The sequence below is a fragment of the Ambystoma mexicanum genome, chromosome 1p, assembly GCF_040938575.1.
Source record: "Ambystoma mexicanum isolate Mex_15411 chromosome 1p, UKY_AmexF1_1, whole genome shotgun sequence".
Lineage (NCBI taxonomy): Eukaryota > Metazoa > Chordata > Amphibia > Caudata > Ambystomatidae > Ambystoma > Ambystoma mexicanum.
Window position 1 is genome coordinate 38,378,259 of NC_090921.1, and position 16,466 is coordinate 38,394,724.

Here is a 16,466-nt window from a genome sequence, read left to right on the forward strand (position 1 = left end):
CCCTGGGGATTCAGGGGGCTTGTTAGGAAAACCAGGCCAAGCTGTTCGGAAGGCAGTGCAGTGTCTATAAAACTGCAAGCGTTCCAGTTCTGAGCCTGAATGGCCCGGTTTCCACGTTTGTGGAGTTATAAACTGCCCATCTGGGCAAAAGTCTGTTAGAGCGAGGTACCACAGGGCCTCCAGTGCCACGCCAGGGCTGTGTCTTGCATGGGTTCCAGCCCCTCTATCGTAGGGGAGTGTCATGTCAGACCATTTATTGCGCACAGCGCCGTAGTGCCATAAGAACTGTGCGCACAGTTTGTGCAGTCTTGTAAAATATTTCCCCCCCGGCCAGACAGGTACATTGCTGAATATGTATAGCAGCTTGGGGAGCAATACCATCTTAATAAGTGAGAGCCTCCCAGCAAGGGACAATGGGAGGGAGCGCCATTGCGCCCTTTTGGCTTCAGCTTGTTGTGCCGGCACCAGGTAGTTGTTTGATAGCAATGCATCCTTGGTGAGGGCCACATGGACCCCCAGGTACTTAATCCCATCGAGTGACCAGCAGAGTGGGTACTCAGTGGCAGATTGTTGGGTGGAACTGGTGAGGGGAAAGAGCTCAGATTTAGTATAATTTATGGTGAATCCAGAGTGTGTACCTATGCGAGTGATGTCACGCAAAATTGGATCTAGATGGGTAGCAGGGTCTCTGATGAACAATAACACGTCATCCGCATAGAGCCAGATGATCTCGAGAGTGTCTTTCAAACGTATTGTATAATGTTTTGCTTCTTCTGTTCCATGTTTTATGTGTTTCTTGTTGTTAACTGTAAAGCGCCTTGGATTAAGCTGCTATATAAAACAATAAAATATAAATACAAATACAAATAATGATGATGCAGTCTTAGTGGAGTCTCTTCAAAATAAAAGGGCCTATACTAAATAACCTTTTGCCAAACCTTACTACTAATGTACAGATAGTGTTGGGAAATGTTCATGAAAAAGAAAGAAGTGTTCACAAAATGATAAGTCAGGATGTTCAGGCGTGTAAAAGTTCAGTCACTCCTTGGATATTCAATTATATTTGTGTCACTCATCACACACGCCTTGCACGATGTTCTTTGTAGATTTCTTCATACAATGTTGCTGCTTGCAACCTTGGTTTCTAACACAGACCGGTCTATCATCAGTCTCCCCTACTCACCGGCTGAGCGGCTTTGTTATAGGAGCCAAGGATATTCCCATGGCGGCAATCACTCCTCCCTGCCTCGGCTATCGATGCAGGAGAGTCCCGGGTACCTTTGACACACAATGCACCTTTCTTCAGCTTTAATTCCCAGTCTTATATTTATTATTCTCGATACCATGTGAAAGTAGTGGTTTTCTTCTTCTGAAAAGGCCAAGGGCAATTCCCTCTGGTGTTAGTTCGTTTCCTCTCACAGTGTGCTGTCCGTGAAAAAGTGTTCGTGTCGGGAAAGGGTGGGGGTGTTGAGTTCCTAGGTATCCTACCTGGTAGTATGGGAAAAAGGTCTTACAAGGAGGGGATACCGCGTCTCACCCTCCGGTATCCCACTTTCACTCCTTGAGGACCGTTCATCCAGGTGATCCTCCCGCACTGGTCCACCCCCAGCGCCTTGATCCAAAAGTGAAGGCTGTATCCTGGCCAGCTGGATGAAAGATCCCCGGGGACTGGCGTGTGAGACACCTTCAGGTTTCTCACACTGCATAACCAACATCGTTATTTCACCCGTGGTGAACATGGGCGGAGATTACAAGTATGATTCGCTCACCTGAGCGCTCTCATCTCCCAAATTTAAATGTTGGCTGACGGGTTGAAACAGATTAGTGCCTGCCACAATGGAAGAGGAGCCAAACGTATTGTCTGCTCCAATTGAATCTCCAACCTCCAAAACGTCTCCAGCCATATCGCATCCCCTCAAATTACTTTGTAGAGTCAGTCTGACCAGCCAGGGAGGAAGCGTGAGTGCTATGGCTAGCGTCATACTATTCCTCCAGCTACAGAAAACCAATGGAGCTGACAGGGGTTCAGGAAGCATAGACTTAGTTTTTTTCCTCATACCGAAAATATTCAAAGTCAATAGTCAGCAATGTAAATAACTAGAACAAATTTTACAAAAAGTATAATAAAGTGTGCCTATCGCTAACACCCCCAAACCACCTAACAGCCCAACAGCACTCTCTGGGCACTCTTTGTTGCACATGCGCAGTTACGCACGCCCTGCAATTATATCCGTTCTCCACCACAGAGGGTGGGGCTAATGTTCGATGCAGTCTTTGTACACGGGAAATTTAATAGTTAGGTCCTATAAGGGTCCTTCCACACCCACGTTAGGATGTAGAATCAGCAGCCAGGAGACAGCGTTCCACACTGCCCAACACAGCCCAACAGCACTCTCTGGCACTCCTTGGTGAACTAGAGAAACTCTTGCTCGTGCAACTGATTCCTGACCTGAACGTATGTGCCTTCGGAGCTATGTTGGTCTCAGGTATCTTGGTTGGAGGGGTAGTGGTCAAGCAAGGTACATGCTGCCGCTTCCTCTGAGATCTGACCTTACCTATTTTAGAAGTTTCCCTCCTAACATCAGGATTTTCACTGGAGTCTTCAGTAGAAGCTCCAACAGTCTTAAGGTTTTTAGCCTTAGAACTATTTTTTCTGGTTTTCCACCGGCTTTGAGAATTACCAGTTCTCCTAGGCCTAGAGAGGGGTCCAACTTGTCTATCCGCCTCTTCCTCAGAAGCAGGGGGAGTCAAAGACTTTACAATTTGATGGACAATGATGGAGCTTGGTTGGGTTTCCCATTTCCCTACTATACTAGCCTCATATTTGCCTGGGTTAGAGGTCAACTTACTAACACCAGAGCTTGTAGTTCTCAGTAGAGGTTCCCACAGGCCCAGAGTGGTCTCTTAAGGTTGACTCTCTAGCCAATTTGGTTTGGTTCTGCTTCTCCATACTGGGAGGCCTGGGAGTACTGGATACTACTCCAAGAGCTTTTAGATCATTCCCCAACAGGACTCTCCCAGGCACCTCACTCTGAATACTGACAGGGATCCTCACTGCCATGTTATTACACTGAATGAGAGCTGGCAGAATTGGAACCAACTGGACAGGGCCTCCAGAGAATTTAGTGGGACCTTTGGGTGCCTTAGCAACATCCTCAGGCTTGAAAAAAGCTTTAATCCACTATTGTTCTGCTGGCCCCAGTGTCTCTCCTGGCAGGAGTATCCTGGCCATTGACAAGAACACTGTCCATATAATATTCCCTAGAGTTTTCTGGTATGGAGTTCATCCATATTCTGTTTCTTACCCAGACCCATGGACTCTAAGGATACAGGTGCTTCAGCAAATAGTTCAAAGTGGGCACTAGCCATTTGTACTTCTTCCTCTGGGGAGAAGGCTAAGGAGGCAGTGCTGATCCCTGCAGGTTTACCTTTGCATCTGGGATCTCCTTTCTCATGGTCAGTTGACCCACAAACATAGCATTTATCAAATGCTCTCTGGAATGGGGGTGTCTGCTGACCTCCCTCTGGTTGAGCAGCAGAGGATTCACTAGCCCTTGGTATGTTTGTGGCCCTCTATTGGATTGGAGGTATTAGAATTCTCTTTGTTGTCTTTCTTTGGCTGTTTCCCTCATCCTTTTTCTGAGTAGCCCCAGAATCCTTGTGAGTAGTCCTGTTGGCAACCCACAAGTCAGCAGCCTTAGCTAGCTTCTTGGGATCTATCTCCTTAGAATCAGCCAAGTGCTGTCTGAGCTCAGTAGAGCGGACATCAAAAATAGACTCCAACATTACAAGATTTCTCATTCCTTCATAAGTGTTCACTCTGTAACCCTTAACCCAACCATCTAAGTTTTTCAAACATTCACATACCCAGGTAGCCCAAGGGGTACCATCATGCTTTTTGAGGGTCCTAAACCTCTAAGGCACTGGGAAGGGGTCTTCCCGAATCTAGCAATTAAAGCTAGCTTCACACACTCATAATCCATTCTATCCACCTCCCACAACTCCATCACAACATCAGATGCAACAGTGGGTAGCCTAGAGGAGAGCCAGGGAAGCAATTGATTCATTCCCTGTAAGACCTTGAATACCATGGTTATACTCAAACATTGCCAACCAATCCAACATATCAAGCTTAACCTCATACATACCCACAATTTCTTTAGGCATACGGGGTCTCTTAGGACTGGAAGACCTAGAGGACTCTGGGAGAGAGGCATTTTCAAGAGACAATCTTTTCATTTCTAGTTCATGATTCAACTCAATTTCTCTGAGTTTCAGTTCTTGATGTTTTTGGTCAGTATGAGAATTTAAACATTTGAATTCCAGTTCAAGCCTCATTTTCTCTAGAGCAATGAATTCAGGACTGAGTGTAGGACCTGTCGGGGTCCCAGTGGAGAAGGGTTGAGGTAGCTGAGTAGGCAAGGGAGCAGAGAGACCTACATTAGGAGACATATCTACTTCTTCCAACTCATCAGTAACAGATACATTAACATCCTCAATACTTTCCACATTTGCTAAGGAGTCAGGTATTTCAGACCCACTCCCTAGACTTGGACTCTTTAACAATTGTTCAATCAATTCAGACTTTTTGCCTTTGGCAGAGAGTTTCCTTTCTTTACACATGTTTCTTAAATAATCAGCAGTGTAACTCACGAGGGTTCCTGACTATGGCTTTCCATATCAGACATGATTAATATTGCTTTTTAGTGATGTTAGCCTTGTGGTTAGTTGATCCAAGGTAATTGCAGCACTCTCAGTGTAATTACTATACTTTGATTCTCACCGCTGTACACCAGTGTTAGGCAGAATTATATGCAGTACCCTTTGGGAACACCACACACAATTAAGACTACAAGTGACAGTACAATGTCACCTTTGGTACAAGCCTGTACTACACAGTTAAAGTGGTAGCAGTGGCTGAGCAGCCATACTTATCTCAAGAGTAAATGAGCAGTATCAAATAGTTACACAAAGGACATCAATTACTATGATTCAGGCAAACACTGAGTCAAGGTTTTCAAGTAAAAGAATATACATTTATTTCACTCTTCAGTTGCATAATATGACACTATTATAAGCAGTCTAAATACACCACACCACTTCCCTTAAATTCCAGACAAGTTAAGCTCACAAAATGAAGTGGGAGCAAAAAGGCACTCCAGCAATTTAAAAGGGAGGGAAAGACAGAAGTTAACAGAAATTGAATCACACCAACAGGTAAGTACTCAGGGCAATTGAAAAAGAGAAACTACAATGATAAAATCAGATAGAAAAGGCTTAGGGCCAAAGTCAATGGTTCAAAAGTCTTTTGCTCAAGATAATACAGTTCAGTGTAGTTCGTGGTAAAGTTCGTGCCACGGATTCCGGACAAGGTTGGTTGGTAGAAAAGTTAGTTCAAAGCGAAGAGAAGGACAAGCTCTCAGAATGGAGAAAGATTTCAAACACTTTCACCACAGCTGAACGAAATGAACAACCAGATTTGCACAGTACCTGAAAACGGAGAGGGAGCTGTAGCTGAGGCAGACGTTCCTGGTAGTTCCTGCAGGCTCACGCTTCCTGAAGCGACTGTCGGACTGATCAGAAGTAGGAAGACTGGAGGGTCCTGCACTACCCAGGGAAGAAACCAGCAGCAAAGCAAAGCAATGGATAAAAGGTGCACTCCTTAAAACCCAAGCAGGGTCCGACCTTCGTGGCTATCCAGCCCACTGTAGCTCTGTACAGCGAATTCCTGGCTTGCAGTTTGGGTGAACTGGTTGGTCCCACCAGCTCAAGGGAAGAATTTTCCTGGAGGATCTTCTCTGTCGTCGGATTCTGAAGATTCGGACCTGCAGCAGGGCTTCACCGGGCGGTTTGGTCGATGTAGGGGTCCCCTTCCATCAGTTCCTCGTAGGTTCCTTCATTCCAGTGGCGACTCTGCTCTTCCAGTCCCAGAGACCTGCTTTTTATGCAGTTTTCCCCCATTCATACAGTCTGGCTGTCAATCACACAGCAGGGTGGCTGTCCTGGCAAGGACAGTCACCCAGCCAATCAAACAGGAGTGCAACTTGGGTTGCCAAGGGAACCCATGGCAGGGGTCCTAAGACCCCTCCCTCACATCCTGCCTACCCAGACTTTCAGGCGCCTTAAGGAAGGCTTCTGTGCAGAAGCCTGCGAAAAGACGGCGAACAAAGGGACCAAACCTGGTTTGGCGCGCAGAGTACAACATGAGAAAGACAATTACAAAAATAAATGGTGAATAAACCCAGCAGGAACCATAATAAAACATATATGGTCAAGCGGGTTTATGTTTGAGGCTAATATAATAGCCTAAAACAATACCATGGTTATTTAAGATAACCGCGGTATAAAAAAATAGGGTAGATACCACTGCCACCAGCCAAGTCTTAGGGACTCATTACACGGTAGGCGGTGGACCAAGGTGTTAATAGCACTTTGGTCCATGCTGGTAAAATACCGGCACCGCCTTGGTGGAAAGGGGAATAACCGCCCTATTCCAAGGTTGGCAGGGCGGTAATTCCCCCTTCCACCATTGCCCTTCCCCATTCCCATTTTTGCCCCATAGGGCATAATGGGAATGGGGAAGGTGCTAATTACGGTACCGCAAATTTGCGGTGCCGTAATTAGCACCAAGGTCCCTTAGCGGGTTGGTTTTTAACGCCTGCTAAAAGCAGGCGTTAAAGTACCAACCCGCTAAGGGACCTCGTAGTAAGGCGGTAAGGGTTAACGGTCACCGGTACCATTACTGGTGACCGTTAACCCTTACTGCCTTCCGTGTAATGAGGCCCTTAGTGTAAAGGGAGCAAAACAATGCTCCAAGAGACACAGACAAAAAGGGATAAGAATGAACCCTTTCCAATACTCCCTGTACGATGGGGTGTACTGGGTCTGTGGTTAAAGTGACTATTATAAAGTTACTGGCAACTTTATCTTTTCTAGAGGACAGTAGTCAGTGCCAGAAAATGGAGTCAGTGGGAAGTCAAAAAGACAACCCTGTGTCACTGCATTGAAGGTGCTGTGTAACACACATGAAAAATATGGTGCCATGGAGTAGGTGAGGCTCCAGTGTCCAAGATCACACAAAAAGTAGAAATACACACAGCAAAACACATGTAAGAGTGGGAAAAAGACTCACACTCTTACCAGGTGAAAAAAGAAACCCTAGAAATACACCAAAGCTGCTCAGGGACTCAGTATGTAAGGGAAATTAGCCATTTTTGAGAATTCTCCCTAACAGCGGGCATCACACACCATCTGTACGTTGAGAGAATTTTACAGCTTACTGTTGCGGTACACTACCTCCACAGCATGCCTGACCACCAGCTCCATATGTGTTGAGTCGACCGCACCTATTATATTAGGCATGCCTGCATGGGATGCTATTTCAGTTGCATTCACCTCCTCCGCAGTCCGTGGTAAGCTGATGTGGTTGCGTACGTGGGACAGAAGTACATCTAGCACCTGGAAGAGCACACAGAAGAAATAGGGTTGGGAGATAGCATGCAGCTGCCCCACTGTGTGTTGGTATGTGCCCGTGGTATGAAAGTGTAGCACAGGCACCACCTTCAGCAAGGGGGGCATGGCTATCCGGATATTTATGAGGCTCACCAGGTCATCATGTATCAGGTCCACATAGTGGTGATGGTGTCCCTCTCTAGTCGGTACAGAGTGTGAATCTGAGCGAGGATGAGATTGAATGGGGTGGCCCTTAGGTGAGGGATTGTTGGCTGTCTGGGGGGTACAACCTGCTTCACATTGTGGATTTGCTGGGCCATGATGGCCCTCCTTCGCCTCATGTGCCTCCGCCTCACTGCCTCTTCAATTAGTAGCTCTGCAGGCATGTCCTCCAGCTCCAGGTATGCTAGTGCTAATGGGAGCATTGTGGTTTCGGAAGGAGTGTGGGGTGTGGAAGGAGTGGTCCTTTTGTGCTCTTGCATAGCCAATTGGCCCCACCCGTGGTCATTTTGAGAACTTGTTGTCCACTTAACGCCTGGTTCGCGATTCCAATTTTTCCGGCATCATTTTCCCGTTATTAGCAGCATGTCCATGCCAGTGGTTGCGTTACTGTGCACCTCTTAATGCAACCTTACTTACGCCATGCTGGTATCACTGGCACGGCTGCCGTGTGTCAGCGCGGATACAGGCAACGGTGTTGCCCGGGCGCTGCGGCTCCCTGAGGATGCCGGTAATACCGGCATTGCAACTCGGACTGCACCGGTCCGGAAAAAAGTGCCGGTATGAATATACCAGCAATGCTATTTCCGGACCAGCATAAAAAACAAGCGACTAACATAAACATAGAGTGTGCTCAGGATAATCTCCTGAACAGCAATTGCACACAACATGAAACAGAACATACAGCAAGAAATACAACTTGCCACATTACATATATCAGCAGCACCCCAAATTAGTCTTGAGGGTACCCCTTTCTCTGCTGCCTGGCACAGATGTCTCCCAGTGGGTGCACCTGTGAACTGGGATATGGTAGAACATGCCCCCTATAGGATCTTTGTCAAGAGCAAGCAGCACAAAACAACCTATAGCGTCTCCAGCACCTCAACGTTCATATTCACGGAATCTTCACTCTCCGTGGCTCAATGATTAGAGTTCATGAGGACAGGGCGTTTTGGTCAGAAACGCACGTGGCAACAAACAGATACACTGTACTGCCACTCTCCGTGGCTTTCACTAATGGGAGTTTGTAAAGGTACAGCGTTTTAGGGAGTAATGCACATGGCGTCACCAACAGAATGCACAGCCTTCCCTGTTACCTCCTTTCACCCCGTGTGCACTTAACTGAGGCCTGTGGGGCCAACGGCACCTCCCCAGGAAATCTAGCTCCAGCGTTGAGCAGCCGAGCCGCATTCACCATGTTCTGGTCTGCGCCTCTGTGAGGGACACGAAAGGAGCCATGGCTCCTCAGAGCTCCAGCAGGAGTGTCCCTCACCTCTCCTCTCTCTCCACTCCACAATTCCCCCATGTTCTCATGGGAACTGTAGTTTCTTGGCTCCCTTAGCCCACAACCAGGCGCGCGGGGCTCCCAACATGCCCCTTTTCCTCATACATGGCAAACATTCACCAAGTGTGCTTGCATAATCATAACGAGATTTGTTGTATAAATACCATAGTTCATGGGCTCCCGTGGGAAAGTGAAAGTTTCAACTTCTTCCCACACTTTTATTTTAAAATGAAACCATTCCGGAATGATTTCTTTTTAAAATAAAAGTATAGGAACTGTAAAACTGAATTAAAAGAAGTAGAGGAGCACCGCTCCCGACCGCTCCCGACCGCTCCCGCCCACTTTGACCACTGCCCTTGGCACCCTTTGTTTTGTATTGACTGTGCGGACGGAGCCCTCGCCTCGCTTTTCTTGGTTAGTCGAAGTAGTGAAGGGAATCTTGCTGTAGTCAGGGAAAGACGGTATTGTAGTTGAGAATACCGTACTAGTAATGAAGAGAGTGACAGCAGCAGTGTTGTAGTGGAAAACATTGCGCTCCTTCCAGTGGAGGAGGTATCTCTGAGACATTGGCCAGTGTGTTTTTTTAGATGAAGATGATGTCTTTTGTGTGAGAGTGAGAAGTGTAACTAAAGTGAACAGCTAAGTGATGTGATAGCCGTGAAAAACGAAGAAACTGGGATGGGGAAAAAGGGTACTTTTGTGCCGCGGTTTGGCTTCTGTGTTTTAAGTCATTAATTTTGAAGTGATGTTAAAGGTTCGCCTAGGGTCAGAGTATGGAGACTCCATTGAATCCTTTGTGTCAGGAAGGTAAAGATTGCAAAGTACCAGCGGGACTGGCTGCAGGAAACTAAGGGTAAAATGCTCAATTCTTGGCCTATTGAGGGGACCTATGATAAGGGGATATTGGAAAACCTGCAGACGTTTTTAGTTGAAAGGCACAAAGGTTCAAAGGTAGAGAAGCGGTTATACATTTTAGAGCTGTGTAAGAAGTATAAGAAAGGCGGGAAGGACCATAATGTTAAAGTCTCAGGGGAAGGACTGAAAAAGAAAAGTGCAGAAATGCCACGCCAGCTGCACACATAGCCGGTGCTCACACGCACCTTACGACTCTCTCTATTCTCTCCACTGACTTGAACATTGGTTCCCGAGGGCGTTCAACCTACCAGCACCTTGAGGCCATACCATACCATGGCAAAGTAACATAACATAACATAACAATGGCCAGAGCTGTAGAAAGGTTGAGAACAGAGAGACGGAGAGGAGAAAGGGAATAATTCCCCCGACTGTTAAGTTAGCAGAGAGAGTCAGGGTGGAGCAACGAGAGAGAGCGAGCCCAGCAGCTAGAAGAGTAGATGAAGGTTGAGCGTGAGTGAAAAAGGGGAGATTATGCCTTTTATCGCTAGGATAGAGGATAGGCTGCAAATGGAAATAGAGGTACAGGAGCGGAGGAAGAGTTAGTACTGTTACGAGAGCAGAGAAGTGAGGAGCGGTAAGAAGTACATAGACAGGCAAAGGACGTACAGGAAGTAAGGTGGAGGCATGGACGGGCTCTTGTTAGGTTGGATAAATCAGTTATCAAAGAGGTCAATGTGGACCTAGAGGACGGAAGTATTGCTTTGGGTGCATGATTCGATCAGGGAGAATGGGAGCCGGAACTCTACGGTAGTGCTGAATATGCTTCCATGCCTGTAGAAGTATCAGGGGAAGTGATAAAAGGGGTAGGAGATGAAGGTAAATGTGAGTTGGACGTTGAGCAGGGAGAGCAGGGTGTAGCAGCCTCACTGCTCCAGGAGCAGCGAAAGAGAGTACACCATGGAGTCTAAGGAAGCGCCATGTTACCCGCATGGCCATACTAAGTAGTAGGAGAGGGATGGGGGAAGCCTCAGTTAAAGCGGATGCAACTCGATCTCCATTACTCCAGAAGGGTTAGGGAAGGCGTATTGTTATTTAATTATTTATTTGGGTTTTAGTTTACAAAATACCTTTACACATGTATTCATAAACAAAATTAATTTCATACATTTCATATTAACAAACATTATAAAACCTGCACTCATCTTAAAATTTCACTAAAATCCAGACTCATCTTAACATTTTCTAAAAACCCATTTTAACAATTAATACGGAGCTAGACTCAAAAGCATATCCTCACCACTAGTGATCACTTGCTGTAAATCATTTAAAAATCTTTATAAAAAACGTCACTAGGGCTAGGAATAGCGAGACTTATGATGTTGTCATTAGTCTATCCCAAAAGTCAGAGGAAGCAACTGCCGAAGGCGAATGCACAAAGGACCCAAGAAATAATATCCGGTCCAAGGCAGTCGAAGGACATTTTGGGTTTTTCCATGTTGATCACCTTAATAAATACAAACATGCATCGATTCAAATATTGTGCCCACACTGACTGAAGACCCAATTCTAAGTGAATTACACTTATGGGTGTAGATATCGGCAGGCCAAACACCTCGCTCAATACCCTACCCTCCAAGATATCTAAGAATGTTCTACTAGGGAAATGTCTCAATATCGTTCCGCATAACACCATAGCGGTCACTTTCAGTAGATAGAACTCCATTAGGGCTATCAGAGAAAATGCACATACCCTACTTTTTATGACCTTCAATACGGTTGTGCAAGATCGCACCTTGATCTCCATGCTCTCCCTTTGCACTTTCAGTGCATCAACAACAGAAAACGAAAAGCCCAAGTACTTAAAGATCTTAACTTCTGCCACTCCCTGCTAGAGCCCTTCGTTCGTCTAGCCCCAACTCCCTGCAAATCAGACGCTTCTCAAAGCTGAGAGTGGGGGGTAGATATCTTTCCTCTGCAGGTATCTCCCTACTTCTCTCAGACTTGAGCCGGATCTCCTTAAGTTCCGGAAGCTGCTGAAGCCCCTCCTTTTCTCTTCCTGCTTCCCTCTCCCCCTGCCCTGCTAATGTTCCCTCTGCCTCTTTTGTCTGACTGCCTGGTTTACTTCTGATTTTTACAGGGCACCTGACCCTCCGTGACCAGTTTACCCCTGCATTTGGTCTCTTCTGACTCCAACCCCCACCCCCACCTCCCCCTGAACTAGCTGGGCCTGCACCCCTGAGCCCCTCCATCCCCGTTCCTCGCACTTAGCATGAGGACCTTCTGCCTCTGCACGCTCTCGCGGGCTCTTTCCACCTTGCTGCCCTTGGCACTTGCTTTACCCTCTGGCACTCCCCCCTCCCTTCTCCCTTGCACTTCTGTTTTCTGCACTTGCACGATCCAAATGACAAGACCTAGTAGGACCGCGTTTTTGTTTTTGTCATCACTGTTACCCCCCTCTTGTCTTGTTGCACCCTCAAACACTTGTGTATAGGTGCTTTATAAAAACCCAATTATTATTATAAAAACCCAATTATTACTTGTGTTTCATTAACTGACCACACGCACTGTTTCCTTCGTTTTGTATTACTTATTGTTACTACAAAGCCTTTTAACGGCTGTATCTCTAGTTTATTGATACATAGATACGTTGCTATCCCATTCAATGATCTCTGTAACCCTGCCAGGGTAGAATTCAATAAGATCAGGTCCTCTGCATAGGCGTTGCAGTTTGTTCTTAAACCAGCACCTCTAGGTGGGTAACCCCCCTAGCCGTCACTCACTTCCCACCAATTCACCACATAAAGATTAAATAATGTGGGAGCTAATACGCTTCCTTGTCCTACTCATTTACCCAGAGAGATACACCTAGAAAGATCTCATTCAATGTTTAATCTTGCCCTTACCCTTGCCTCATTGTTTGAGTGTAGCAATACCAGTATCTTCAATAAACCCAACAAGTTCAATTTCATCCATGGGATTCCCAAGTCAACGTTGTCGAATGCTGAGGAGAGATCCACTTCCGCTGCATACAGAGCTCTCCCAGTTTCGGTCATTTCATCGACAGCTATTTTTAGATGGGTTTTTAACCAACATGTTTCATCAAACAACCATAGAAAAATGTTTTATTTTGTTTTGGAGGGGGGCTCCCTCTCCTCTTTCATTTTTTATTATTCCCGAAACCTGCAACCCTGTATCTGCCCTTTCCCACCACATCCCCTATATTTTGTTATGGGTTTCACCAGTGAAAAAGTTTAGTTAAAAAAATCATTGAAAAAATAGCTGTCAATGAAAGGACGTCGTACCCTCTCCCAGTACCTCCTCCGGCTTGGGCCATGCAAGAAGCAAGCGTCATACCACTTAGTGCGATCGCACTGCCGTTTCTAAACCCTGTTTGTAGAGGGTTGAACATATTTGTTGGCACTACCCACTTAGCTAGATCCTTTAGTACCAAAGCCGCCACATGTTTTGAGGACACATCTAGTAATGGAATGGGCCAATAACTAATCAGAAAACTCACTAGGATATTTTAAAGAAATTGGAATCAAAATAGACACATTCCATGACTCAGGACAATTGCCTGTTGCAAGTATCTGCTTAAATAGTCAATAAAGGATGTCTGCCCATTCCTTTCCACTTTTTAAAATCTGATTGGACATTCCATCAGCCCCACAAGCACTCAAATCCTTTAGCTTCATTATTATGGCAACAATATCATCTTTGATCCGATGGGCTAACAACGTTTGATTTTCCGAATGCTCCACTCACCTCCCCTTTATATTTCACTGTGAAATATTCAACCCATGCACCTTCAGAAAGACACAAGGCCTGACAATCTTTTTCATCTTTTTCTTGTGATTCTATTACCACCAAACACGTCTAACATCTTTTCTAATCAGATTTCTAAACAGGTCTTGATTTTCCTTAACATAGATCTGCAGCTTGTGATTTTTCACCCATCTTTTATACTTTAGTTTACAACGCCTGACTGCCTGTTCTTCGGCTTTACATCATATTTGCTTTTCTCAAATTCCTAATATAGGGGACGCATCAATCGTTTCTGTAGTGCAATAGCCTTGTCAAAGTCGGGTCTGTCCATAACAAAAACCTCTTGCTTCCACCAACTAGTTGAGGCACTATACTGCTTAATCAGCGTTAGGGTTTGTGCAAACTCATCCGGTGCCGTACATTGTGCTTTCTCATTTTCAAACAGATTTCCCCACCATCTCTCTGTACATTTATTCACCCTCCCCATGTTTCTGCTAAATTGGGTGCATTATGTCCAGTGGTCACACATGGACTGGAATCATTTGATGAAGAAACTCCCTTCGCTCACTGCAGGGGCAGGGAAGTGGATTTAGAGAAATACACTGCTGGTGTCATGTTGGCCATAGGGGACATGAAAAGCTTATTCACGGCTCTAATGGGGGAACAGTCAGAAGAGCTTTGGAGGAGAGCACAGTATCTTGGAGTTCAGTTGCATACAAATACCCATTATAGAGCAACATTTAATAATTAAAGGGCACAAGTATCGGGGGCCCTGCAGATTATGTATCCCAATATGCTCAATATAAATTCTATTCTGGTCAAAACAATGAAGCTGTTCCCATTGGTTGGCGGGCACTTTAAATCAGCCACCGAAGGCAACCCCCTGCCATGGCAGCCACTTTGGCCAAGGACCAGAGGCTAAAGACAGGTCCAGTGGTGTCTGCCGGTGTCCTCCATAGTAGCACGAAGCCTGCAGCCACCAAACTGCTGTGACTGATCAGGTAAATCAAATCTGGGTGTGTTGTATAGTGCTGTGCTCAAAAACATGCCTTTTTACCCCCTTCAGGAAAAGTCGGATCTGGGTGATTTTGCATTCCGGTAACTGTGGCATTGTTGGTTCTCTCTAGGTTCCCACCTTGACCCCCGCCGCAAGGCATACCATTCATTGTTGTGAGTTATTTGTGCTTCCCTCCTCGCCCTCCCTCTGGGCATTCTGAGTTGCGTGCGACAGGGCTGTGTGTTTCTCTCTTCTCTCACCCCTTTCTCCACCTACCTCCTTTGCACCCCCTATGGTGCTCTCTGTCTCTCCCATTTTCGCTAACTGCTACTCTATCTCTTACCCTATCCCTCGCACTAAGTCGGGAAGAAAAAGTTCAAGAGGGTCTCCTGGTCTCCAACACAGGGCTCCCTATAGCTGATATCTACACCAGTGCTTCCTCCAGACAGACTCTCACTGACATCCTCTTTGACATCCCCTCTTCAGAACTCTGGACCGTTCATATGGTCTCTGTTCTTTCTCCTCCTCTCCTATTAATGGTGGCACTAGGTGGGAGGTCCTCTTGGTCCATTTTTACTCCATGACTATCATTAATGCCTATCTGAATGGCACCATCTTGGTTCAGGTCCCTCAGCCTAATCTCCTCCTTTTTGATAGGCGTTACCCTCATCTTATCAACATCCTCCCTTCTCCTGCTACTGGCACCCTTATTTACCTCCTCTGACCATCCTCAGGCCCCTCTACCACCTCTGCAGGGTGTACCTCAAGCCTGTACACCTCCACAGAAGTCTTCCAAATGTGGCAACCTGCTCCACGTCGCTACTCTCAACTCTCGCTCTGCTGTCGAACACTCCTACAACATCTGTCACCTCCTCCAAGAACTCAACCTAGATGTCCTTGCTCTCACCGAGACATGGTTTATGGCCAGTTCGGTCCCTGTGGGTTAAAAGATCCTCTCCAAACTCAGAATCAACCTTCCTAGAGGTGGAGTAGCCCTGATCTTTCTGCAGTGGGTCCCGGCCTCGGACATCCCTACACAGGCCTACTCCTCCTTTGAATGCCTGGCCTCTCTCTAACTGTGGCCACCATCTACAGCCCAGCTGGCCAGATTGCCCTCTTTCTCTCTGAAGGAGCCAACCTATCCTATTTTCTCCTTGCTTCTACTTCTCAACTTTTCAACTTCTCCTCCTCAGAGATCTCAACATCGATCTGGATGCTTCTAATTCCTCCTCTGGGCTTTTCCACAACATCTGCGTCACTCTCTCTCTTTCCATTCTGCTCTCTGGCCCAACACATTCTGCTGGACATACCTAGGATGTTCTTATCACCTCAGACATCCCCCTCTCTAACCCTCTCATCACTATTCTCTCTTGGACAGGCCACTTTCTACTCTCCTCTCATCGAAAACTCTCTATCTCTAAGGCAAAGCCTCCTCCTCCTCCCAGTACAGCCACCTACCTTCTCGGCATTCAGCCCATGAAGCGTGTGTTAGTGGATGCCTGTGCCTCTAATTTCTCTGCTCCTCCTACTCCTGCGACTGACTCACACTCTGACACAGCCCTTTCTAATCTGCATCTTTCTAGTTGCAACACCTTGGACATCCTTGTCCCTATCATGAGAATCCCACTGAAGCCTACCTCCAAGTGCAACTCTTGGTATGATTCCAACCTCAGCGCCCTGAAACGCAAGTGCAGGGTGGCTGAGAGGAAGTTGGGGCTTTGGGCGCATACTCTGACAAACTGGCCTGCCGTCTGCTCCAAAGGCAACACGGACTCTGTGTCCTGTCCAAGAAGAGAGCACAAATTCAAGCCTGTGTCTCTGTGGCCTCTAACAACATGGACAAACTCTTTAAAATCTGCAAGGAAATGGGCCATTCTGTTGCAGTCTCTACCT